Source organism: Sturnira hondurensis, unplaced genomic scaffold, assembly GCF_014824575.4.
Source record: "Sturnira hondurensis isolate 20B ecotype Veracruz unplaced genomic scaffold, ASM1482457v3 Scaffold0000396, whole genome shotgun sequence".
NCBI classification, from domain to species: Eukaryota; Metazoa; Chordata; class Mammalia; order Chiroptera; family Phyllostomidae; genus Sturnira; species Sturnira hondurensis.
In genome coordinates this window covers 5664249-5690209 of record NW_028073027.1, presented here as the reverse complement: position 1 = coordinate 5690209, position 25961 = coordinate 5664249, and the positions used below count along the sequence as shown (strand labels likewise).

The following is a 25961-nucleotide window of genomic DNA, read 5'->3' as shown; positions in this document are numbered from 1 at the left end:
TCGTTTTTCCTCCTTTCTGTCCCCAGGGCCACGCCGTGTGGAGTGCTTGAGGAAACTGTGTTGCCACCCTGACACTTGTGGAGACCTGGAGGTAGGACGGGACTAAGAAGCCAACAGGTGACTTGTGGGAGCCAGTGGTGGATAAAGACCGTACTCACCGCTCAGTGGGGGCCCCTGGTTTCAAGCACGGACTTGGCACTGGACTGATCAAGTCAGCCATCGACCTTGGATTGCCTCTCCCTCTTCCCTGTCTGCTCTCCCCAGCCTCTCACTCCTGTTTCTTGGGATCACTACCAACTCTGGGTGTGGAACTGCTCCTTGTGGGAACCCAGTCTGGGATGCCAGCCCTCCCAGTCACTGTGCGTTCTGGCCTCCTTAGACACCGGAGGACCAAGATAAAGTGATTGTCTTTGCGGAGCTTCTCTCTCTTAGTCTCCCGGAGGTGTAGCTTTTATCCTCTAGGTCCTCATGCCAGTCTTCCCCAGCCCCCACCCCTCTGTCAATGTGAGGATGGCATTTGTGCACCTAGCTATTCTTCTTTAACATTGTCCCCAAGTCAGACAGAGAAGAACATTACAGATTTTCCAGGTAGGAGAATCTGTTCTGCAAATAAACTATACCCTTCACGCTGGGGTCATCTTGCCTCCACTTTAGATCCCTGAACTCTGATTTGGTGATTCGAGAAACCCAAGAACCTCTGGGTCTAACCCTGACTTGCCCGGATTCACTGGAGGGTGAAGGGCATATGTGGTTGCTCATTAGCGATCCCTGGCTCAGGGTCACTATTGTTCCATTGCCCTCTGGTCAGAGATCCTACAAAGGGCTGCCGATGCCTTTCCAACGGGCCTGGAAAAGTTCCGCGGTGGTCTCCCGCTCCTCCGACCTGCCCTTTCCTTCCGTCTCCGTGTTGCGCTTTCAAAACAAACCACCGCTGCTGGTTGTGGTAAATTTCAGTGAGGGAAATTTCCGGTTGGGAATGGTAAGAAGACCTAGCGGAGGGACACTATACATAACCTGTCTTTAACAGCCATAATAACATAATTGCCTTTTCCCTGCTGCCTGCCATCAAGCAATACATAACATTTTCATTTGAAAATCGAACCAGAATAGGTTGCACAGTCTGCCAAGATTCAATAAGGTATGTGTAAATATGCAACATGGCTGTATTATTTACAGATCGGACTGTAATTTTCTTTAGGAGAATAGGTTCATTTGGGTGCTGTGCAGACCCGAGTCAACTTAATCTAACAAAATCATAATCTGCCCTGGAAATCCAGAAGTTTAGAGCTAGAGAGACCTTCCGGAGTCACAGAGTGGAAAGCCCGTCCTTTCCCCAAGGTCCCGCGATGACCAGAGGGGACATGCAGGGAGGGCGGAGAGATCCATTCCACCTCACCTCCTAGAGAAAGGCCTTGATTCTCAGACCCAATGAAAGGTGCCCCGACATCTTTTTACCCCCGATAGCCAAGATCTGGAGGTTGTACATCCCACTGTTCAGTTGAGAAAATAGGTTCGGAGAATGAAGTGACTTTTCCAAGTTGCACAGCTAACCTGTGATGGGGATTGAATTGGAACCTGATTTCAGCTTAAGGCCAGTATTTTTCTAATTATTATGACATCTCAGTTGTTCCTGGTTTCTGGACTCTGGGGTGAACTTTGATTGATATCTCCACAGCAACAGTCCTGCTCCTCCCACCCCACCCCTACTCCTTGACACCTCACTCTGATCCCCTTTTTCTCCCAGTCCCAGGGCTTGCTCATACTGTGGGTGGCATGAGTCTCCCTAAGTCGACCATCACAGGTGCCTTCTTTTGGACATACTTCTTGCTTCTTACTCCAAGCCCATTCTCAGTTGTTTCCTTCACTTTCTCCCAGAGTGGCCCTTTCAAAATAGAGCTATTTGCAATTTCCTACTTACAAAAGAAAAATTAAAAATGAAAACCACATTTTAGGCTCTCTCCTCTTCTATTACTTTCATGCCCAAATCCAAGCTTTTGGCCTTGGCATCCAAGGCTCTCTGCGACAGGGCTCCTGCTGTGTCCATCATGCCCCATCACTGTGCTGCCTGCACTCCCGCTGTGGCACTGGTCTTGCAATATGGCGATACAGAAGCACAAGACATTGAATTCACTTTTGTGTCCAACAGAATATCTGCCACAGGGTCTAGACATAGTAGCTGCTCAATGAAGGTGTTGAAGGGAATGGACTCTTCCTGTTCTCTGCAGCGTGTTTGTACAGCGTGTAAGACCGACCACACCACTCCATGTGGGGTGGGGGCAGTCCCGGGACCGCCGTCCTTTGTAGAGGACACTCTCACCCAGAGGGGTGAGACCAGCCCCTGTGCAGAGTATCCTGGGACTGGCTGACCTAAGCAAGACTTATGAACATGTTACTGATACAATTCAATTAAGTTTTTCTTAAATCATCATAATGAGATGCCTGCTGTTTTCTACAAACTTTATCTGAATGGTGTTGATGTCTTTACTGATGCCCCCGAAACGAACTGCTCAAGACTGGGTAAAGAGGAGTGTTGTCAGAATCTCCGTAGACACGGCAGCGCCCTGTTCCAGTGCCTTGTGCTGGGGTCCAGTCTGGTGGGGCTGGAGGAGGTGTGTGCAGGGTAACAACGCTGCAGGGGAGTACTGGCAAAACAAGAGGATGAATGTAGACATTGTGTGGTGGGTTGGGGAGGCAGGGATCCAGTGAGAGGATGTACAGAAAACGTCTACACGGTGCCTGGCACTTGGCAGATGCTCTGTAAATGCTGACAAGTCGCGTCCTCACTGTGGCACATCCGGGTGGGCACACAGAGGAGCAAGGCCTCTTGGCCCGCGTCTGACTGCCCTGCTTCCTCCCACCCGCTCCATCTGCTCCGGCCCGATTTTGGGAACAATGAGCTGCACCAGATTCTTTTCCTCCCTGGAAACAAAAAGCTGTTCCTTATGCTGGGAACCTTCTGTTCCCAGCTCTTGGCAAAACTGACTCCATCCCGTCCTGCTGGCCTCAGGGTAAATGCCACCTCCCCAGAAAGGCCTTCCCTGACACCCCCTTCACCCCCAGAGTTATCGTCTATCACATCGCACTGGCTGTTTCTTTCTGTAACGATTTGGTTTATTTGTTTGCTTTGTTTACTGTCCCACTAGACTTCAAGCTCCAGAAAGAGATGAGTCACCCCTGCGCTCTCCACTGCTGCGCCTCAGCCCTTGCAGTGTGCGTATTGCAGGATCGGCCTGCCGATGCTCCGCCTCTGTCTGGGACAGCTGGCCGGGGCTCAGACTGAGAGGTGCGTCAGACTGGAGCCTTGACGGGGAAACAAGAGTTCACCCGCCAGGGGTCTGGAAAATGGGGTGCACCGGGCCTGCTTTTCAGTGGGAAGTACTGAGAAGAGAGGCCTTGTTGTGGTGAGCAGTTCTGCCCAAGAGAAGGCAGGCTCGCAGTCAAAAGTGGGTGTTCAAACAGAAATGCCCTGAGGGTGGGAGGGAAGGGTGGTGGGCACCTCATCACGCTGTCAGAGGCTTAGGGCTCAGACTTCCCCCCTCCTACCTGGATTCTCCTGCCAGCCTTCTGAGTCAGAATGTGTTTTAATCAAGGTAACCTGCCCACCAGGCAGGGGGAGACCTTGTCAGGTGGCCAAGCCCAGTTTTCAGCCAATAATAATGAGACGTATTATCTTTTATTGAGCTTGTACTGAGTGTCAACCATTGTATTGGGCATTTTGTATCTGTTTAAGCCATAGTTCCTGGGCGAGGTTGGCATTACTTCCCCGTATTCTGAGGCTATAACTAGGATTCAAAGAGGGGGAGTGACGTGTCTAAATTCTTGGAGTTGTGACGTGGTGGATGGAGTTTCAGACCCAGCTACATCCGACTGCGGAACCAGTGTTCTCAACCACAGCCTCCTCCGGCCGGTGCACCTCACAGGTGAATCAGTCACTTAGGTTTGGCCCAGACCCTTGGTGGTGAGTCATCCTAAGTCTGGCTGCCTGAACCTGCTCCTCTCTGGGAAGCTGATATAAACCTAATTCTTAAACTGACAGTGTCAAGGGTGAGGCTCTGGATTTTGGTAATCCCAGATAGGGCCTCTTCTCCCCAGGGCAGGGCCCAGGGGTACCATGGGGCTGAGTGATTGCAGAAACTGTGCCCGGCTCTGCCACGGAGTGGGGTAGCGGCAGACAGACCGGTTTGGAAACCAGTTCCTGCACCGAGTAGCTGTGTGACCCTGGCCCGGGCAAGTTCTTTACCACTTCACACTTCAACTCTTACCTGTAAAATGAAAACGAGGAACATCGGGTTTCTCATCTATGCTATGAGGATGACATGGGAGGACATATATAAAGTGCCGCAGAGAGCAGGAACAGGCATATGCTGGGCTCGTAGCAAGTCCTTGGCGATGGGTGGGCTTTGTCTTAAGGGGAGGCATGCTCAGTAGAGTAGGTTGGAAAGTTGGCGCCATGTGATTTTGGGAAGTTACTGGACTTCTAAACTCCTCATCTTTAAATTGGATAATGCAGGAAGTTTGGGGGGGCATGGGTGTGGGGAGTTCAATCCTGTCATCCTTAAATTAAAATTAGCTTCTGTTAAGGAACAGGGAATTGCCAGAGGTAGGAAATGATTCTTGCCGTGAATGAAGGGCGCCTGCCTTAAGCCCCGGTCTGTCACAGGAGGCCGAGGGTTTCTACACTGTCTGGATCTCCTCGGGGTGTCCAGGATGTGACTGTATCAGCTGGTCCGAAGCTTTCAGCCAGTCCGCTGAAAAAAAAAAAACAGTCCCTTGGTTTAGGCCGAAAGAAGATTGTTGTGAACAAGGAGTGTGCAGTGAGTATGGCCTGCGTGGGAGTGGGGAAAGTAAAGGCCATGCAGAAAGGCCAGGTGTCTGTACCCTGCCCTGGGCCGGCCAGCCTCAGAGTTCCCCCGTACAGCCCGTGGCTGGCCACCTGCAGCGGGAAGGAGGGCCACAGGTGAACAGAGCACCCTGGCTCGGGCACTAAACCTCTGATGCAGCTCCCTACCCCGCACTGCTCACCTTCTCACAGTGCGAACGAACGATCTCAAATCGTCGGCACCCCAGTCTCTTGGTAATATCTCAGACTCAGTGTGAACTGATGTGAGTTAGAGTTCCGGGACCCTGACCCCCCTCTGAGGGCACCACCGAGCTGAGTCTGTGGGCCTGCTGCACTGAGATCCTCACTGGATCCTGGATCCACCCATCAATCCTGTGACACAGAGCAAGTCACCCGCAGCACTCTGAGGCCGACTGACTGTCCCTGAGGCCATTGGTTTCCCAGACCCATAGTCATCTGTAATGACACCTTTCTCAGGGCTAAAGGATTACATGTCTGTGCTTGGCACACACTAGGTGTCAACAATGCTGGTTCTTTCCCCATCTTATGTAAACCCTATGACCTGCCCAGCCTAAGAGATTGTAGTCACTTTAAGGCCTGGAACCCTGCCTCCTGTTGCCCTGGTTTCTTCCCCTCACTCCCCAGTAAAACTCTAGACTTGGCCTTGCCCTCCATGGTTATCTTATCCATGCTGTGGGTTCTCCCCACCCTGACCTCTGTCCATGTGTCAGTCATGCCCTCCTGGTATTCCCTGAGCCACACGGCAGCAGCTACACAGTGGAGCACCCCAGGTTCGGCTGCCTGGCACCCAGATTCTAAAACTGTCACCTACTCGCTGTGGAACCTAGGTCCAGCCATGCCTACCTCTGGGCCCTCGTTTCCCCATTTGTGAAATGAGGACACTGGGCTAGCTCCCCACATGCTATAGTATTTGTATGAGTGAATTATTCCTTCCATCCATCCATCCATTCATTTATCCATCGATCCATTCATCCTTCCCACAAACTCTCAGCACCTTCCTGGTGCTGTGTTAAGGATGATTGTAGGATGAGTTTAAAGGACGTGCCCCCAGGCCTCACACTCCTCACACCACGGTGAATTATACAGTCCTCGGCAAAATAGGATGCATCTTTGCAGGGACAAGCGGTATGAGCAGATGGTGGCAGAGGGGCACTCGGTAAGTGTTGCCCGAGTCCCTGCACCAGTGGCTTCGCAGCGGCAGGCGCCCAGAAGCCGGCTCTGCTTCCTGTGAGGATGCCTTCCCTTGCCGAGCGCTACTCAGCGCCCTGCAATGTCTGCCTCCCTGAGCCGGTCCTCCTCCTCGTCCTCCTCCTCGTCCTTCTGGAGTGCAGCACAAAGGTCCTGTTGTGGGCCAGCAGCCCAGGCAGCAGGCGAGCCTCTGGGTGACTCACTACCTTGCCATTTCCTTTGTGTGGCCAGCAGGATCCTTGCTGGAAGCCACTGTGTGGCTGCCCGGCTCGGGGTGGGGGCGCTGGCACGGCTCTCCAGCATCACCCCTGCAGGAAGAGGGGAAGGGGATGGCTCCGGGACTCGCAAGTCTTTTTATGTAGCTGGGGTCGCCCACACGCAATGCCGCATAAGGAAGGTGTCTGGCGCAGGCAGGAACAGCAGGATGTTTGCAGCCTGGGCAGGAATCAAAGCGCCTGCGGTGGGGGAGGCATGTGGTCCCCATCAGGCAGTCCTCTGCTTCCGGTGCCCTAAGCACATGAAAAGTGAAAATTAACCACGGAAGGGAAGGGCCGGATGGCTTGGGAAGCAACGTGGGCTCCCGGCCTCCCCGGGGATCTTTGGTCCCTGCTCAGATGCCCTGTCAGCTGCTACAGAACCCATCTGAGCTTGAGACAGTTCCCAGGCCTGGCTCAGGCCCGGGACTCCTTGCAATCTGCTCCCTGGCAAGGCTCCAGCTAGTTTGTGGCCAGAGACAGCCTGGCCAGGGGCAGCTTGGCCAGGGGTACCTAATGACCAGTGAAGGAGTAATCGAGCCTAGGAGCCTAGAGATGAGTTCTCCCACAGGTTAATGGCAGCACCTCCAGCAAATTTTGACAGTGGAATTTCAGGCGTCTTTGCAGTAGGTTTTAAGGCGTAGCTCCTAAGACTGTTCCTGGTCTGGCTCCTGGCTCCTGTTCTGGTTTTAGCTCTACCCACCCACCCCTTCAGCTTTCCACTCCGGCCACCGTGAACAACTTGTTCTTTCCTGCTCACGCTATGTTCTTGCTCACCTTCAGGTTTTGCACAAACTGTTCTTGCGTCCTCAGGGGCATGTGGTGAGTCCTTTCCCTCAAGAGTGAGCTCAGGTGCCACCTCCCACAGGAAGCTTTCCCCTGGAGTCGGGCATGGAGCTGTCCCTCTTCCCCTCTCCTGAGAGCCCTTGCAGAGACCTGTGAGAGCACTTACCACCCCAGCTCTGTGATTCCTGCTGGTTTACCTGAAGGAGGGCACTGAAGCAGCGAGTGCGTGAGTGAGTGAATGAATGAATGCAGGGCTTGGGGAAGGAAATTGCTTCACACACCAGCAGCCTGTGGGTGGGTATTCAGACACACCCCACAGGAAGCCTAAGAAAATGGCTCTAATTCTGTCTTTCCTTTCACAATTTTTAGGCATCTCTTGTGAAATGGCAGGTGTGATTGTGAGGTTGTTGCTCCTCTGGACCGAGGAGGCACAAATGAGGGAGGTGCATTCATCATTGGCACGCGGGGGTCAAAGCCAGCTCACAGTTTGTAAACAGACCGTTGAAGCATAAACATGCGCCGACAGAATGATGGGCCCATCAGCAGTCTGTCTCTGAGAACAAACAATGCAGGAGGCATTGAGAATAATCCCCCCACACTCCCACGGTTCTTTAGGGTTTGCAAAGCTTTCACCACCTCTGGTCTTATTGGATCTGAGTAGGCAGGGTGGAGATAATTCCTGTGACTGTTTTTGAGATGAGCATACTATGCTTAAGGGAAATGGAATCTTGCTTAAAAAGTGGGAAGAGAAAACCCAAGTTTTCTGTAAAGCGACCCTCAGAGACTAGCGGGTATCAGGTATCCTGAAGGTGAAAGAGATGTGGTTCTTGCCACCAGGGAGATCCAGGGTTGTCAGGGAGATCCACGTGACAAATGCGACCTTCACGATAGGAACCAGGGGATATTGGAGTTCTGAGGAGGGAGAGGTTTATTTCTGGCTGTAAGTCAGGGAAGGCATTGTAGAAGAGGAGACTTTGAGTAACATCTCCAAAGGTAGTTCAGAGTCTCCTGAAGGTGAAGAGAAGGAAGGGAGGAGAACACAGTGAGAGGGGGCTGTGGCAGGGAAGCAGGCCACCGCAGGGTTCCTCTCTTTGGCTCTAAGGGCTTAGTCTGTCATTGTTTAATCCAATAAGGATAACAAGGGCAGACGCAGTGGTTAGTTAATGTGAAGGTCCTAGGAGCTTCTGCAAAGCACCCTTCTCTGCGCCCCCGCCCCAAATCTTGGCAGCAGTGAGCTGAATCGTCACATTTAAACAGGAAACTGGGGCAGTAGTTGGAGAGGAGTGAAAGGGGGTCAGTGGAGGATTATGTGAAGATAAGAGAAACATACTACAGTATGTCCTAGGCTGAAAGGAATGATCCAGAAGAAACGCCAAACAGTGCCCAAGCATCATCAACTTGGACATCAGCCTGCATCTGCTCTAACTGACACACTGTTCCCTCTTATGGGGTCTTCTTCATGACTTAGTGGGTAGGCAACTGGCATGTTGGGTCCACACCCTTCCTCGCCACCCTTTTCTTCCCCCCCCCCGCCCCGGTTCCTCATCTGGTCAGCCCCAGCATCACCTCTGCTGGTTATAGGGAGAGCAAACCAGAAATAGCCATCTAGTTGGGCCTGCCTGCTCCATCCAGGTACCTCTTGGAAAGGAAACATGAATACAAGTAGAAGGTTCTGAGGGAGACTGAGCCAACCTGCAAGTAGCCCTTAGCTCCCATACACCCCAGAGAGCTGTGTTGGGCAGCATTCAAGTAGAAAACAGCCAACACTTTGACTTGTAAATCCACGTTGTAGATTCCGGTGGTGGTTTCTGTATCCTTCACTGCTCTTTGTAGACACTGTTGTTTAGATTCATTTAGGGATGGCAATCCAACCTATCACCAGTTGCCGGGAAGCAATGCAACCCTCCCCCGAACTCCATTTGTGCTGAGAAGGTGGGACCTGGGCATCATGTACTTCTGATCCTCATCAGCTGACTCAGCCCAGCATGGACACTTGACATTGGACTTCAGTCTGGGTCAAGCCAGTCAGCTTCTTTCTTGATGGGATTTGCACTAAGAGACATTTGCACTAGGAGTATGCTCAAGCTGAAAGGTCCTGAGACATCAAGACAGGAGCCAGGACTATGCAGAACTAAGCAGGATCCACAGGCAAGCCTAAATTACGAACATGTGAAAAATAGAGCCTTGTGGAACGGTCCAGTTTGCCAAGAGCAGAAAGAGTTAGAGACAAGATATTCTTTTTAAAAATATATATATTTTATTGATTATGCTGTTACGTTGCCCCATTTTTTCCCCTTTATTCCCCTCTGCCCTGCACACCCCCTCCCACTCGCATCCCCCTCCCCCCACTTTTTAGTTCATGTCTGTGGGTCGTTCATATAAACTGTTTGGCTTCTACATTTCCTATACTATTCTTATCCCCACCTGGTTAAGATTTGTCAGCATCAAGCAAGGTGTTTGGGGCTCCATAACACCTAATCTGCCAGTCCCCCTTCAGAAGAGAAAACTGTAGCTCTAGGCAGGAGTAGGAAAGTTCTCCAGGTCAGCCAAGGAAGACATGAGGCAAGAATGTGACGCAGGTTTGCCATAGCCGTGTGCGTCCATGCCCCTTCTCTGTTTCCTGGGAGGTTAGACAGGCCACTAAATGTCACTTACAAAGGGATTTCAAAATGACCTACCCTTAAATTAATGGCTGAGGCTGGTAGTGGGTGGGTAGAAGGAACAGATTATAACAACAAAAGCCCCTTTTAAATTCAAAAGCATGAATTTAACAAAGCTCTGAACCACACAGACCAGAAGTCTACAGAAACATTTGACAAAATGGTTAGTTCTTGTTTGATAATCCCAGGACTCAATTTATAATAAGCCTTGAGCAAGTCCCCAGTTCAAAAGCCTTTATCATTTTACAAAGCCCTCTTGAGACCACACAGGGCTTCTGGCTCCCAGAAACAGCGGGTGCTGTTGCTCTCACAGGTAATGTCATCACTAACACACAAGGGGAAACAGAGGCAGAAACATCTGTGATGCAGGGCAGCGGGGAGGGGGACAACATTAGATACGCTCTGGGGTTCTGTCTAGCTGAAACACTTTGGAGACGGTGTGCTGTTCCTGTTGCCTGAAGCTGGCGGCTTGGGATGTCAGGAGCCTTAGGTGGGGAAGCTGGGAGGGAGGCAGCAGAGAGTGGTGGAGAAGGAGAGAGAGATGGTCTGGGGGTAAGAAAGCCCAAGATAAACTGAAGGCAGATGGAAGAGCAGGCAAACAGAGCCAGATGAAAGAGCAGCCTAGAGCTGTGAGAAGGTTGGACCCAGCCTGTGTCTAAGCATGTAACACAGGTCTCCAAACTTAAGGGCCCATCAGAGTCACATGGGAGGCTGGTTAAATTCCCAGTTTCTGGGGGGATCTCCAGAGACTCTGAGTCTGGCATGTGGCCAGAAGTGGCATTGTGACCAGTTCCCCAGCTGGTCTTACACAGGCAGTCCTTAGGCATAACTGGCAGCAAGATTTTCCTCTGTGGACGTTCATGACCTGCTCTGCAAATTGACAGGTTTGTCGAAGACGATTCCTACTGTTCCTGTCAACTCCAGCTCTGGGCTTCTCAAAGGCTTCCATGTCATCTCTGTCCAAGCTCTCTGGCCTTGTTATCTCTCTTGACATAGTTATTTCCTGAGCCCTTTAATTTATAAGAGAGGCAGGTTGTCAGCTACCTGCTCAGCTCTGGAAAAGGCCTTGCGGATAACAGATTCTAGCAACTCCATCTGGTCTGCCGTTTGGATAAGAACAAGGCTGCTTCATGTGTGTTCATGTGGGCGTCAAAATGGGACAGAGTCCCTCTCTCTGGAGGCCATGGCTTGGGACCAGGACAAAACCACTTCCAGGTCTCAGGTCACAGGACCATGCAGGATGATTTATTTAAGGAAGAAAACTTCAAGGGCTTAAAGGAAGTTTAACGTGTATATTTCTCCAGCAATTATGCATGTGCTTTCCCTTGAAAAATAGTCCCCATGCCCTGCCTGGAAGAAAAGCCAAATTTCTCAATGAATCTGTGTTCTGAAGGCATCCAGAGGGGTATGGTGTTTTTCTAGCAGTGAAAGCCACATGAAAGTCTTTACAGCAGGTTTGCACAGTTTCTACTGCAGCTCCTTTCGGGGCAGACTGGAGAGTCAGGGAGTCCTGTCTGGGAAAACGAGACAGGCTGGGCCTGAAACATTGATTTCTGGTTCAAGTTTCTCCGTGCAATGTGAATAAGGAATTTTCCACTTCTTTTTGTCCTGATTCACCTTGGCGGAGTCTTTGGAGTCTCAGACTGGGGCAGGCAAAGTCTGTCTCAGGTGGGCATTGAGCCAAACTTGCACCCCAAATGAATAGTCCTCTGTACTGTTCCAGTATCAGTTGTCTCCTTTTGGCTGGGAAAAGACTCCATCCATCTGACTTCTGCTTTAACTGTTTTGCTTTAGGAGGAACTTGGCCAGAATGTCAGGACAAGAGAATGTCATAGTGCCGTGTAAGTCCTCACCAGTGGATGCAAACTTAAGTGGGTGATATGGATCCATTTCTACTAACTGAATAGCTAGCATATGTCAGGCTCTTTGCCAGACTTTAGGAATCAGAAAAAAATAGGACACAGTCCCTGTTCCCCAAGAGTTTATAGTCTTATGAAGCTGACAGTTGTGCAAATATCAGCGAGGGAAGACTGACAAAGAGGACAGAGTGACGCAGAGAAATGGGGGAGATACCTTCTGGCTGGAAGGCACTAGGGAATGCTTTGTAGAAGAGCTGGCATTTGCACTGGGTCTTGAAGGATAAGTGGAACTAGAGAGATGGTGGAGGGGAAGGGGGAAGGGGACAGGGGAAAGGCTGTCAGGGGAAAGGCTGTCAGAGAAAAGCACTGTGGTAGAACATCTCTGGTATATGGGCATACAGTAAATAGTCTGAGGTCGCCAGTGAGTAGATATACACAAAGAGGAGTAGGAGATGAGGCTAGGACAGAAGGCAGGGACCGAGCTACCAGTGGCACTCTAAGACCTGGTGAGGGTCCTGACTTGACAAGGCAGCGGTAAACAACCATCAAAGGGCTTTGCACCGGAGAAAGAGGAGTTGAATTTAGAGAGAACAGGTCAAAGGTTTTGCAATACACCCAGTGAAAAATTAGTTTCGCCCATGTTAGGCTGAGGAAATGAAAGATCAAGGGTAGAATCAAAGGATATTTTGGAAGAGAAAAGAAATTGATTGCTTGACCAGGGGGAAGAGGGAGAATTTAAAGATTCCCAAATACGTGCTGATCCCTAGTTTAGACATCCCCAACTGGGGATATTAGGATGGTGGGTGGTTACTCGCACAGGCCCTAGAGTCAGAGGACCTGCGTCCAACACCAGGGTTTCCCATTTCCTAGATAGAAACTGGCCAACTTCTTCATGCCTCTGTTTCCTCACCTCTGAAAGGGAATGGACACATTGCATAGTAAATACGTTGGCTGTCATTGTTAAAAGCCTTACCATTTTCTAGTATCAGTTATTTCTACGGTCCAAGAGGGTCTGTGACTTGGAATTTAAACGAGGTGCCCTGTGAAGGGGGCGTGCCTGGTGCGTTACTTCACTCACCAGGGTAGGATTCACTCTGCCCATTGTTACTCTCCATCTGGTAACTCATTCAACAATTCGGTTAAGTGATAAAATGTTCTTTGCAAAAAAGAAAAAAAATGCCTCTTTTGAAAATGAAGAAGCCTAAGGAAGTGTTGTTTCTTGGGCAGAATATGGAAGTTTTATGGGGGAAATAACTGCCAGAATAGCATTTGAGAATTTGAGGTTTCTCAGAAGAATCCTGCAAATCATCCTTTGCATTCTCACTGGAGAAAATTGAAGAGTGCTGTGATATGTGGGGTTTTAAAACCATTAAACAATATAATACATAAAAAGCCCATAAAACACACCAGCAAAACAAACTGCTATAAAATGAGTATTTCCCTAACTGACACTCAGGTCAAGTAACAGAACACTGTCAGCGCCCCTTCCTCTCACACCTCCTCCACCAAAAACAAACTTGTCTTGACTTTTACGGCAGCCACTTCCCTGACTTTCTCTCCTTTCTCTCCCCAAGCATGTGCCTCTGGTCCCTGAACACCCAGATTTCATTTTGATCAGCTTGGCCTCCATATCACAGAATCACACACATGTACCCTTTCATGACTGGCTTCCCTTTCTCACCGTTACTAGCAATAGCACCTGTGTGGGTGTGAGTCTGAAGTTTGTGCATTTTCACTACCACACTAGAAAAATATACTACAATTTGCTTGTCCATTTGACTTTGGATGGGCATTCGGGTTGTTCTGTTTGAGGGATATTTTGAATAGTGATGCTGAGAAAATTCTCGTCCATGTGTGTACATTTCTGTTGGGGTTTTCCTGAGCATGGAATTGCTAGGTCATAAAAAGTGGGAGTAGATTTATCTTCAGGAAACACTGCTAAACAACCTTCCAAAGGGGTTCTACCAGTCCACGCTTCCACCAGCAGGGCTCGCGGATTTCCAGCTCTTTCCATACTCACCAACACCTTGTACCGTTCATCTTTCTTCCACATTTTATGTCTGCAGGAGGTTTGAAGGGCATCCTGGGCAAATAACCAGAGGTTAGTGCACTGCCAGATCAGTTTCAGGTCTAAAGAGCTATGATGTTTGTAAATAAGCACAATGTGTTACCTTTTCAGAGGAAGGCTCATAATTATGCTTTAACATGCAAAAGATTATTGTAAACCTCTGAATGGAGTCCCAGAGGCAGGCTGACTTGCGGGTGGTAGAGGTGGAGCTGTAAGGAGATAAAACGGTATTTCAGAAAAGCTTTTGAGATGGAAAGGGAGGCAGGGATGGAGAGCATGAAGGGTACACAGAAGCAGGCAGAGGTCCTGAGGGAATAGCTCTGGAAAAGAGTTTTTAGGTTTTGGAAGTAGGTATTGGTTTGGGTCCACTGGTTTTTAAAATGTACAGAAATACTACTAGATTGTTCTTTTCACTTGCAATTTGCCTTTTGTCCCCCCAAATATTGACCTAGTTTATTAATTTTAATGAGTATATGGCATTTGCTTAAATTTGAACATTAAATCCACTCATTCATTTCTATATTGATAGATATTTTTAGACAATGCTAAAACAAACATATTTTTTGGTTACATGTTTTTGGTTTTTATATTTTTTAAGATATGGAAGAAAAATAAACTGAAGCTAATATGGCAATTTTGGATGTTGAGTATAAGAATGTCTCATGTTATTTTCTGGATACTTCTGGATATCTGAAGTATTTCATAATATAAGTAGGTTTGAATACTTAATAGTAACCTAAACATGGCACACAGAGATGAGCACTTGAATAGGCAGGTTCCAGAGTTTTTCTGGCTGGGGTGACCAAAGAGCCTGAGGAAACTATAGAGACCAGACATCTTAGGGGTCAACTGGATGCAGCTTGGCCAAAACCTCTTGCTTGCCCCAAGCCTCAGAGGTGTCCATGTGGTTCAGTTCTGGCATTAGACAGGTATGGTAGGATCCGATTCCAGTGCTCACAGAATGAGACCCTTGGCAAACTCTTCAGTTCTCGGCCTTTTAATCAGAAAAACTCAAGGGATTAAATCTATCAGGCAGAACTGTTATGAAATCAAAGTAAGTAAATGCAAAGAAGTAAATGCAATCAAAGACGTAATTGGCAGTTACACCAGTTTGCATTCGATGAGGAAAGCCGAACCCCCGTGAGTGATAGAATGAAGGATCTGTTATAGGAATATGACCATCAGAATGAGGGAGGAAAATGCAGAAGAGAAGATCTGGAAGAGGACAATTGGAGGATCCGTCACTCGCCAAGGACCACAAAGTGATGCTGGTTCGGTAAGGTTCTGCCTTTGATGGTGGTCTGAAGTCACCACAGGTCAGCAGGAAAGACAGTCGGGGGAAATGCTGGACATGGAGCAGATGGGAGTAAGGACGAACTAGAACTCACAAGGACAGGACTCACTTCGTAATGGTCAGCTCAGGTCTAATGGTGAGTTGGTGGCCCATAGGAGTCATTTGGTCTCTATTAGGCCCAATAGCAAAATAGGGTGTTTTTTAATAGGGAGACGGTTATCTGTAGAGTGTGGCATAGTTCTTCACTCAAATCCCAAAGGGCTGTGCTATGTCTTACCAATAGGGACCGGCTAAAGGCTCCACACAGCTTCCTTATGTGCCACAGACATTGCTAGCACGAATGGATCTGCTGAATCTTATGTTCCATACAGGTGGCAGAGTAGCTTGCTTGCCAGGCTGGATCTGTTGCAAAGTCTTCTCATTTTCTGGACCTCACTCAAAAGTGGCAGCTGTTCAGGTTACTCAATAAATGAGCTGAAGTACCATGCTTAAATGAAGTACAGTTGCCTGCAAAATCCAGAGGTTTGTGGGGGCGTTCTGCCATTTCCTCAGCAGTATGAGAGGCCAGGTGCTACAACTTCTCCTTCACTTTGGACGGAATGTCTCAACATGTCCTCATCACCGCACTCAGACATTTCACCGAAATAGCTGGTCCTTGATTTTTTTTTTGAGATTTATTTTCCTCCATCTTCTTGTTCTTGTTTTCTTACCAAGGTATTCAGAGTAGCTGCTATTTCCTGCTCACCAGAACCAATCAGCATATCATCAGCACGGTAGGCCTGTGTGATGCTCTGTGGAATGGAAAGGCTATCAAAGTCCCTGGGATTAGATCAAGACAGGAAATTGGGGGGTTTAATAAAGCACGAAGGCAGGACAGTGACGTGTATTGCTAGCCCTGCTATCTGAGAGCATACTGCCCCAGTGGCCTTTATTCAGAGGTTTAGAGAGGGGAAAAAAGCATTTTTCAGATCAATAGCTACCAGAGGTTGTGTTGATTTTCTTCAGTAACAAAACCACATCTAGAAAAGGAACTTCAACTAAGATCACCACCAATTAAGTTTACGATAATCCACTGTTACTCTCCAGGATCCATTTATCAGGCCCAACAAGAAAAGCTGAATGTGGCTGCAGCGGGATTCACCATCTCTGCATCTTTCTAGTCCACGATTTCTGCCATGCCTCCAGAAATACATTTCTTTAATTTAATCTTTTCTAGGTAGAGGTGATTCTATTGGCTTCCAATTGGCGTTTCCTCCCATAATAGCTCTTACTCCATGGATAAGGTAAACAATGTGGAGAGTCTACTAGTGGCTGAGTGTGTCTTTTCCTAAAAGGACCAATTCTGGAACCAGGGAAATAACTACAGGGTGTTCAGGAAATAACTACACATTGAGCCCACTCTGAGGTGAATCCAAGCCAAGGCTAAATTGATCACTTGACCTCCCTTAGCTCCTGTGTTAACTGTGGACCACGGGGGCATTTTCAGTCTCTTGAAATTAGTCATTTAGCCAATTCTTGAAAGACATGGTCATTTTTCTTTCCCCAATGCAACGTCACACTAGTAAGTGTCCTCAGGTACCTTTTGGGAAGGCTACAAAAATATTTACTATATAGATTTGGGGCTGACTTGTAGTTCTTCCTTCATGGGATCAACTTTCTTTCATTCAAACATTGATGGAACTGAGTGAGAACTGACTGAAGTCTAGGAATTGATTGAGGGAACCATATTTTTCTACTGTAATCAAGTCACCTCTGTTTACCAGAAGTAGAGATTTTCAATGTACATAAATCAAATAAGACTTGTGTAGGCCACTCATCAATTTCAGTTTTTCAGGATGCTATGATCAATTAGCCAATACCAAAGAGCTCTCTCCATGGGTCAAACCATTCTGATTAATGCCTTGACTCTGCTGTCCAGTATGATAACCACTACACTCAGATGATTAAGTGTCTCACACTTGACTTCTACCACCTGGATGTCCTATCATCTCCATGAGTTCATGGACCCCACTTCAATGGCTACTATAGGCTCTTCAAAGACACTGAGGCCCCCCTTGTGGTATTCTTACCATATCACAAGTAAAGAGAATATCCTTGGGACTCTCCTGGAAACATAATTAGAAGATGGATAGACAGATCTCATATAATAAATCTACTGCAGAATTCTGATTTCCTTAGCCTTTGGCCACCTTCCTCTACATGATGTCAAGAGAGTTATAGTATCTCAATTGCACCAGGGATAGGCCATCACTGGGTCTAGAATTTATGGTTTAGTGAACCAAGCAAAGTGTCACTCCAAGTAACACAGTAAATTGAAAAATCTGTGCTCAGTGTACCTATATTGACATACTTGGCCTGATTCAGAATTGTATTCCTTTCACACTGATATAAAATCAATAAGATCCATTTCTAGACATATTCCTCAGGTTCCTCTGAATATGTATTGGAAGAAGTTTGCAGTTATTTTGTTGTACGACATTTTCACATAGTCACACTTGACTCCATAATCCCTGGGACCGGCTGGGACTTGTGTCTAGTTATAGGTCTAGAAGCAATGAGATGGCCTGTGGATAGGTGTTGAGAAGAAACAGTAGTTTTCTGCAAGGCACTTCAGGTCCTTGGTCCTGGTCCAGGTGCAATGGAAGTTTTTTTCAGAAAAGGTAGACTGAGCTCTTCAGTTAGGAGGAAAGTGCTGCTACTACTTATAAAGGAGGTTCAGCAAAATCCAGAATTCAAGCTCCCCTGCTTCATCTGAGTCTGCCCATACACCTCTACCCCAGTCTTCAGGGAACCACTTCTCAGTCAATGTCCTAACTTTAATACAAGGCCCTATGAACTTGTAATTTTAATTTGCATTATTCAGCTCAAGATTAGAGTTTAGGGTCAATTTTGAGAAATCTTGGACCTGTAGCCATAAATTCTTTGGGTTTTCCTTACTCACTCCTTGAGTTGGGGACTTAAAGCCCTAAGGTCATAATTTTCTTTCTCTAGCACATTTAGAAACTCCCTATCAATCCCTTTCTCCCCCTTATTTTCACTAAAATAATCTATGGCAACTACTTATACCTTGCCTTCCATAGGTATTTAATTACAGGTGTTACAGGTTATATCTTCAGTAGCTATTTTGGCACTGCGTGCCATGGAGCACCAGTGTCCTCTTCACCACTGGGCTCAGGATCACCATGCCTTTAAATCTAATCAGAACAGAGAACCCATTCCAGAAAACAAATGCAGGACCAATTCAGAGAACTCAGCCTTTAGACTCTTTTCCTCACAGTTTGCGCAGAGAAGCAGAGTCACTCACAATGATACAAAACAAAGAATTTTTTGCAGACATTAGTGTTTTCACCGTTATGAAAGAAGTTGGGGATATTAGGTCTGGAAGGGAAAAGTTACTAACTGGGGACCACAAAGGACAACTGGTGAGTAATTCTGTGGGAGACTTGCCTCTGTGTCTCCTGGCGGTTCTGACATTGCTGCAGTCAGGAAGACAAGTTGGGTCTAAAGCAGAAGAGAGTGAGAGCAACCTGGGAGCGTGCTTGTCTCTCAGCACGTCTAACCCTGACCAGGTGGTCGGCCTATGGAAGAAGCTCGTGTCTTTAGCCTTGGAGCTGCACTCATGCCTGACGCAGGGCTCCGTGAGAACTGGAAAGGCTGCAGAATGGGATCCTGCCCCATGCCGAGGAGGTGAGTGAGCACATCAGTGACGATGCTTATGCACCTGGGGACGTGCACCTGATCTTCAGTTGGAATAAGTATTCTCTCACTCTGCCTTCCAAATCTCATTCCTATTTCTCTGTGGCCAAATAGGAGGAGGGTCATACAAAGAAGGGAAATCTGGGAAACGTGGTGCGAGCTTCACTAGGCTGCTCAGTACCACAATTTCAGTCAATATTTGGTAGCTCTCATTTAAGGAGCTCAAAGATCTAACCTAAGAATTAGTACCTAGAGGGACATGTCAAGAGAGAAGAATGAAGAGGGGTCATGTAAAATTGGAATATGAATCAGCCTAAATAAATTAAGACTGTGAGATTTAACTCATAAAAAATCAGGATCTGGGAAACCAGAAGGGAGGGCAGATTTTGTGCCAGAGCATTTCTCTGTTTGACATTAATGATGAGAACCCATCACGCCCTTGCAGAGCATTTTACGGTTTGGGGAGCGCCTTCACATCCGTCGTTTCTTTCTGGGTAGATCGGCCTTCTACTGCATTCACTTATTCACTGCATAGGTATCGAGCATCTGTCCCATGCAAGGCACTGTGCTAGGTACTTGACATATGCTGACCCCCAGCATGATATCTCCTTTATATCTCACTTGTTGCTGTTTTCCATATAAAGAAATTGTGGCTTTAACTCTGGGAACACAGAGATGAACAATATTCTGTCATTGCTTTCTAGAACAAGGGTTGGCAAACTTCTGTGTAAAGGGACAGATCGTGCATATTTTAGGCCTTGTGATACAGTCTCTATGACAAGTGCTCAACTCTGCAACTGTAGAGAAAAGAGCCATACACTACGCAAAACTGAATGGATGTGACTGTGTTCCAACAAAATTTTATTTACAAAAACAGCTGGTCAGACAGATTTGCCTGTGAACTGTCATTTGCTCACCCTACACTACGAGGTCACAGTCAAGAAGAGGGACTAATGGGAACAGTTCACGATGAGACAATGTGGTGAGGAGCTGTATGTGCAGGCAAGAGGACATAAGAGGTCGGAGAACTTGGTGAGGCCTCCACACAGCCTGTCTAAAATCACGACGGCTGTGGCCTGTGTTTCTAGGTCACTACCATCTAAGACCCAGGAAAAGCTTGCAGACCAATGCAAGGGGGGACCTGGTGCTTGTATCTGATCAGAGCATGTGTCTCCCTCCTGCATTGAGTATCTGTCTATGAACAAGCCTGTGGTGTGGGGGCTGTGGTTCACTTCCCCTGCACCACCCCCTACCTAATACTTCTCGAAACCCAGAGTTCTGTATGCTTGACAGTACGGAAGCTGTGGGTTTGGATGACACGCTGCCCTAGGATGATACTTCCTTGTGTACCACCCCCAACTTCTTCTGATCCAGAGCATGGGAACAATGCTTCCTAGTAAGTGGGTTACCAGTTTATACTTCCTAGAATGCTCTCGGGGGTAATATCCTCAATGACAGGTCTGGCTCCTGCTGGAGGTGTGGAATCACACCTGTGGTTGGTTGGATCTTACAAGGAGGCCTGCTTCAGCTCAGTACAAGGAAGAACTCCCTGAAACAGCAGAAGCAGCCTCAACGACAATGAGTTGTCTAGGGAGATGAGTTTCTGACCAGAAGGTTTGGGGCAGTGGCTGGAGGACCACCTGAAGGAGAAGGGCTCAGGAGCCTCTTTGTCCAGCGTTCCTATTAACTAGCTGTATGATCTTGGACAAATGTCTTAACCTCTCTTAACTTGATTTCATCATTTGAAAATGGAGGTTATGCATCTTGTATGTGACTGATGTGACAATCAATAAGAACATCATTCAGATTCTCAGCATGCACCATCCTGGCAGAGAGTGGAAGTAAGACAGCCTTAGAGGAACTCTGACGTCAGTGGGGTGAAGTAACTACTGAGGTCTGCGGTTCAGTTCTTTCATACACATATCTAATAAGAATTCCTTTCTTTACATGAAATAATTTCAGAGAATTCTAGAAACAAAGAAATATGACCTCAGAGGATCTATCTGTGAGAACCCTAAAACTGGACATAAGAAAGGAACATTTACCAACACAAACGGATTTTATTTGGGATTTTTATGCTTTATGGCTCTTCATGTGCATGAAAAGCTGTGGGTAAAAGGCGTTCCAACATAAAGTATTTCCAGCCAACCTGAAGAAAGTTTGGCTTTTTGTTCAATTGTTGTTCTATCACAGTTGGCCCAGTTTCCCCCCTGCTCCCATAGTCAATCTCCACACTGTTGTCTATGTCCATGGGTCATTTATATTTGTTCTTTAACTAGGCCCTTCCCCTTCTTTCCTCAAGTGTCTGTATTAACAAAGCTTTCATGAAAGTTTGGGGTGGGGGAGGCGGAGCTTTTTAAAATTTTTACTTGCTGTTTGTTTAAATGTATTACTGAATAAGTTGATATAAGAAATAGGCACCAACTCCTATAAGTCCTCCACAAAATGGAAGTATATGAATTTGTGAACCAAAGAAAATGCAACTCCTTTTTCTTAATGCAGATGGAAGGAATCTCAAGAGACCAGTGAAGCGAGAAATTATCAAAGCTGCGTGCGGTATTTACTAAGTAACTTTGTGCCAGTGCCCGGGGAGCTGCCGCCACAGCTGCCAAGCCCGGTCGCCCTTGCTGACCGGCAGAAGGGGCTCACTGCTCCTGGATAGAGGAAGCAGGAAGTTTGCTGAACCCAGACAGGAGAAAAAGAACACATTCTAGAGAGTCCCAGCAGGTGGGGGAGCCCCTTCGCACAGGAGGCTCTTTTGACCCAGAGCACACACAATAGAGCTCTCTCAGAAGAGAAATTTTTTTCCACGGGTTTCTTCTTGGCCCTGGGGATTTGTTCTAAGTGGCTTTCTCTGTGTGCGAGTTGTCTTGGCCTTTCTGAGTTTCTTTCCCTTTGGAACTCTCAGATCTTTCCATTGTGTGCCATGTCCTTATTAAAAGGCTGAGTCACCCTGCCTTGCACTCTGCAGCCTCCACAACCCCCTTTGAATTAAGGTAACTTGGCGGATGTCTGGTGGCTCCGCAGGGGAAAGGGCACCTTTGTCACCCCCTCTGGGCACCAGGCACCCCTCCGGAGCATTGTTGAGGGACACAGAGTTCGGATGAAAAGGTGTCTGTAAAAGGCTGACAGGAGCTGCTTAGGCCAGATGACCTTTAAAGATTTTTTTTCCAGTTCTGAAATTCTATAATTCTAAAATGGTAGGCAGCCCCCCAACCATTCTGTTTGAGGAAGAGCAGATGGAATGAAAGATGTGTATGACTCAAAGGTGGAATTAGAGCTGCCTTCAAGATCCTCTGAATACAGAAATACAGAAGACAGATAAGGTTTAGCATGTGTGGCCTCAGAAGGCAGAAATTTTGGCTGGAATTTTCTAACAGGATGGGAGTTTATAGTTCAGATAGAAAAGGAACTCTGGTTTAGCAGCTAGGGCCCCAGGTGTAAAGGCTGAACACCTGGTTTCAAATCCTGACCGTCATGTGACTCTGGGCTAATGACCTTAACTCACTGAGCCTCTGTTCTCTCCTGGGTCACACTGGGACAATAAGATGGGGGTTGCTTCTGCCATTGGGCTGTTGTGAGGACTGAATAGGATAAGGGAAAGTGCTTCTAAATTCTGAAATTCTTTTTTTTAATTACTTTTTTTATATTTTATTTATTTATCTTTAGAGAGGAAGGGAAGGAGAGAAGGAGAGAAATATCGATGTATGGTTGCCTCTTGTGAGTCCCCTGCTGGGAACTGGCCTGCAACCCAGGCATGTGCTCTGACTGGGTATTGAACCGCGATCGTGTGGTTCACAGGCCCGCGCTCAACCCACTGAGCTACACCAGCCAGGGCCAAATTCTGAAATTCTATAGAGTTAATCTTATTGGCCAATACCCTGATTTTATATAGGACAAAACCAAAGTCTAGAAAAGTTAGCAAACTCTTGTGAGACCATAAAGTATTGATCTAAGGCAGTAGCTGATAAAGCCTCACTAATAATTATATTGATCCCAAGATACCCTAGGGTCAAAGGTTTTGTGGGCAACTCGGGGACATGATGCGGCCCCAATTTTCCAGTGGGGTATCACCCACTGTTAATTTTCTTTTCTGATTATAAAAATAGTACATGCTCACGATATGAAACTTGTGGAACACAGGAAGAGGAAGAAGAAAAGTTTAAAACATTTCCATGGTTCTACTATATGTCTGTATTCACTGTTGAAATTCTGATATATACCTTTCTAGTCTTTGTTCTATGCATGTACATATTTGAACATAATTAGAAGGACATTTTATGTGAAATTTTCTATATTGATATATTATTTTTCACTTAAGAATTTGTTACGTGCTTTGCCATTAAAATTCATTAAGCAGTATTTAATGCTTGCCCAATGGTTCAGTGCATGGTTACCTTAGATATCAAGGTCCTTTTCTAATTTTTGTTATTATTAATAACATGTTGAACATTCATACATCTGTCCCAAATGCTGCAAGTTCTAACCCACCAGTAAGCAAATGTTTCCTCTGGATTTCTCCACATTATTTTGGCCTTTCTCTAAAACTCTTAAGTGTCGTATCTTTCATAGAGTCCCATAAATGTTAGTTTGCCCCAAAGTGTAATAGGTTGACCTTTATGGCTTGTGTGGCAAAGAATATAATACACAGTTGAAGCCCAAAGCCCCACTGAGAGTATGTTATTTAAACATATATGTTTATACTATTTTTGCCCTGTGTTCCCAGATTTCTTATCTGAGTTTCACTTGTCTTTACAGGTTAAAGTTTCAGATCAGATGCTTTCCAAATGGCCCTCCCGCATCCACGTTACTGGAAGGTCCCCTCCTCTTGAATTGGCACCACCGGTGGCTCACTTTGGGGCAATGGCATGTAGCAGAAATGATGCTGCTTGACTTCCACAGCAGGTCATAGGAACCCTTGCAGCTGTGGTCTGGGTCTCTGGGAATACTCTTTCTGAGAAAAGGCACTGCAGATAAGAAGTCCAGCAGCACTGAGATCTCCGTGCTGTGAGGACTCCTAACCTAGCCGCGTGGAGAGGCCCGCCAAGTCAGGCCCCAGTTCTTCCAGGCACCCCAGCTGAGGCCCCAAGCAAGTGAGTGAAGAAGTCATCTTGGAAACCCAGCCCAGCCTGGTCTTCAGGTGATCCCAGCCCCAACGTTGCTCTGGCTGTAACCCATCCCCAGGTGGGAAGGGGCTACAGCTCTGTGCTTGCTCACTGGGAGCAGCTGAACCCAGTCAATCTGAAGACTACGCTAGGTTTGAGGAATAAAAGCCGAGGAAGACATGGTGCTGCTCATCCTCAGGGAGCCCTAATCTACCACGAGGATGCACATGAGGCAGTGACTGATAGGATCCGACACACAGAAATAATGAGCCTTACTTCACTGGTTGCTCCGCTAGGGGACAAGGTGATTCTGCCATAGAGTAGGGAGGGATTCTGAAAAGATAACATTGAATTGCACCTTGAAAATGCCTGGGAGCTCACCAGTGGACACAGCGCAGGGCTGACAGACCAACAGAGAGACTCACGTGCGAAGAGACAGCATAGCCTGCTAGGAGAAGAACAGGCAACAAAACCAGTGGGAGAGGTAGGATCTGATTACAACAGTCACATATATCAGGTCATAAAGTAGAAATCTGGTCTAGCTGAAAATGGGTTTTATAGTAAGTGAATGACGTGACAAGACGTGCTCTTAGAAAGATCACTGTGGCTACGCCTTTTTATGCAACAAATATTCACCGAAGATTTACCTGTTCATTGAGCTAAAAATGGTGTGGAGAAATGATGCCCAATAGAAATGCAATGTGAACCATATATATTAAAATTTTTTTTGTCATTACCATATATATTTTAAATCTTCTAGTAGCCACATTTTAAACAGGAAAAAGTAACAAGTAGGATTAACTTTATAATAATGTATTTTATTTAACCCAATTGTTCCAAAGTATTACTTAAATGAGTAATTAATGTAAAAGTTATTGAGATATTTTACATTATTGTAGTCTAAGTCTTTGACATTGGTGTATATTTTACACTTTCAGCGCATCTCAGCATGGACTAGCTACATTTCAGAAGCTCAATGCCCACCCACAGCGCGGCTCTAGTTTCAGGAAACACAGTGGAGAACAAGGCTGGGGAGGTCTCTGCCCTCACAGAGTTTATAGCCTACAAATGAAGGGCAAATATTGAGAAGAAACCAGCAAACAAGTAAATCAGCAAGATTGTTTCAGAAGATGTTAAGCAGTGTGGAAAATATGAAACAAATAGAATAAAGACATTAAACTATGCTGGTATGTGCCAGGACAGGCAGGTGGTGGTGGCCAGGCAAGGCCATGCAACGGAAGGGATGCTTACGCTGATGCCTGAGTGACAAGTTGGTGCCGGGTGTATAGGGCTCTTGGGACAGAACCTCTGGGGCCTGGTGAATCTGAGGTGCCTGTGGGCTATATGAATGGAGATGCTCAGTATTAATAGAGGTTCATGGAATTATGATAAAGTTGTTCTTCATTTTCTGCTTTTTCTCCTACCCCTTAATGGCATCGTGGACAGACTTCATCACTTCCAGTTAATTAAACCTCAGTCAAGCGAATGTACTAAAAGCCACTTTCAAATGCTTGAAATGGTGAATATTATGTTATATGAATATTATCTTTTAAAAAATCAGTTGAACTTCCTTTAACTCATCGATCTCACACCTGGTTCAGAGCTTTCCCTTCCCCCAGTGCTGACTATCCTTCTGCCTTGAAGAATTTGTGTAGGAAAGGTACAGGCCTGTTCTTTACATCTTCTTCCTCCTGTTCTGGACTTTTTTCTTTATGAACTGGGGCGGGCAGGGGGGGCCAAGGGAAGCGAAGGTCATTTTGTGTGTCTGGTCTCATGTGTGATAGGGAGGTGTCCCTGGTCTCACTCTGGTTCTTTGAGCTTCGGTCGTCTGCACCAATATGGTCAACTCTCCAAGAAGAGTGAATATGTAGCTCCATGTCGGTCCTTCTTGTAACAGAGCAGCCCTCAGGCCAGGGCCCTGCTGGTGTTTATACCCCCGACTTCTGCTCTGTGAGGGGGCTCCCTCACTGGGCAGCCATGGGGCAGTCCCAGGACCACTGTCCTTTCTGTGCTCTGTGCTTGCTCACTGGGAGCTGCAGGAATTGCCAGAGACACACTCCGAAGGCTGCAGGAAACTGGGAGGAGGTGCCTGTTTCTCTCTTTGTCAGCACAGACTCCATTGTCCTTCTTAATTCCTACTGGTACCAGCCAGACTGTCAAGGCCAGAAGGAAGTCGGCACTGCCTCTTTG

At 47.0% G+C, this 25961-nt stretch overlaps 2 long non-coding RNA genes across 2 annotated transcripts; both read right to left on the bottom strand.

Annotated features, from left to right (window-relative positions):
• Positions 1 to 3123: 3123 nt before the first annotated feature.
• On the bottom strand, positions 3124 to 4466 carry LOC118982921 (uncharacterized). The gene is made up of 2 exons (XR_005065615.1): positions 4263 to 4466; positions 3124 to 3411 (listed from the first exon to the last, which is right to left on the bottom strand). It is a non-coding gene; the product is annotated as an uncharacterized LOC118982921 (long non-coding RNA).
• An 818-nt stretch (positions 4467 to 5284) lies between these two features.
• On the bottom strand, positions 5285 to 25961 carry LOC118982915 (uncharacterized). The gene is made up of 5 exons (XR_005065614.1): positions 25952 to 25961; positions 21797 to 21804; positions 16977 to 16980; positions 7081 to 7206; positions 5285 to 6558 (listed from the first exon to the last, which is right to left on the bottom strand). It is a non-coding gene; the product is annotated as an uncharacterized LOC118982915 (long non-coding RNA).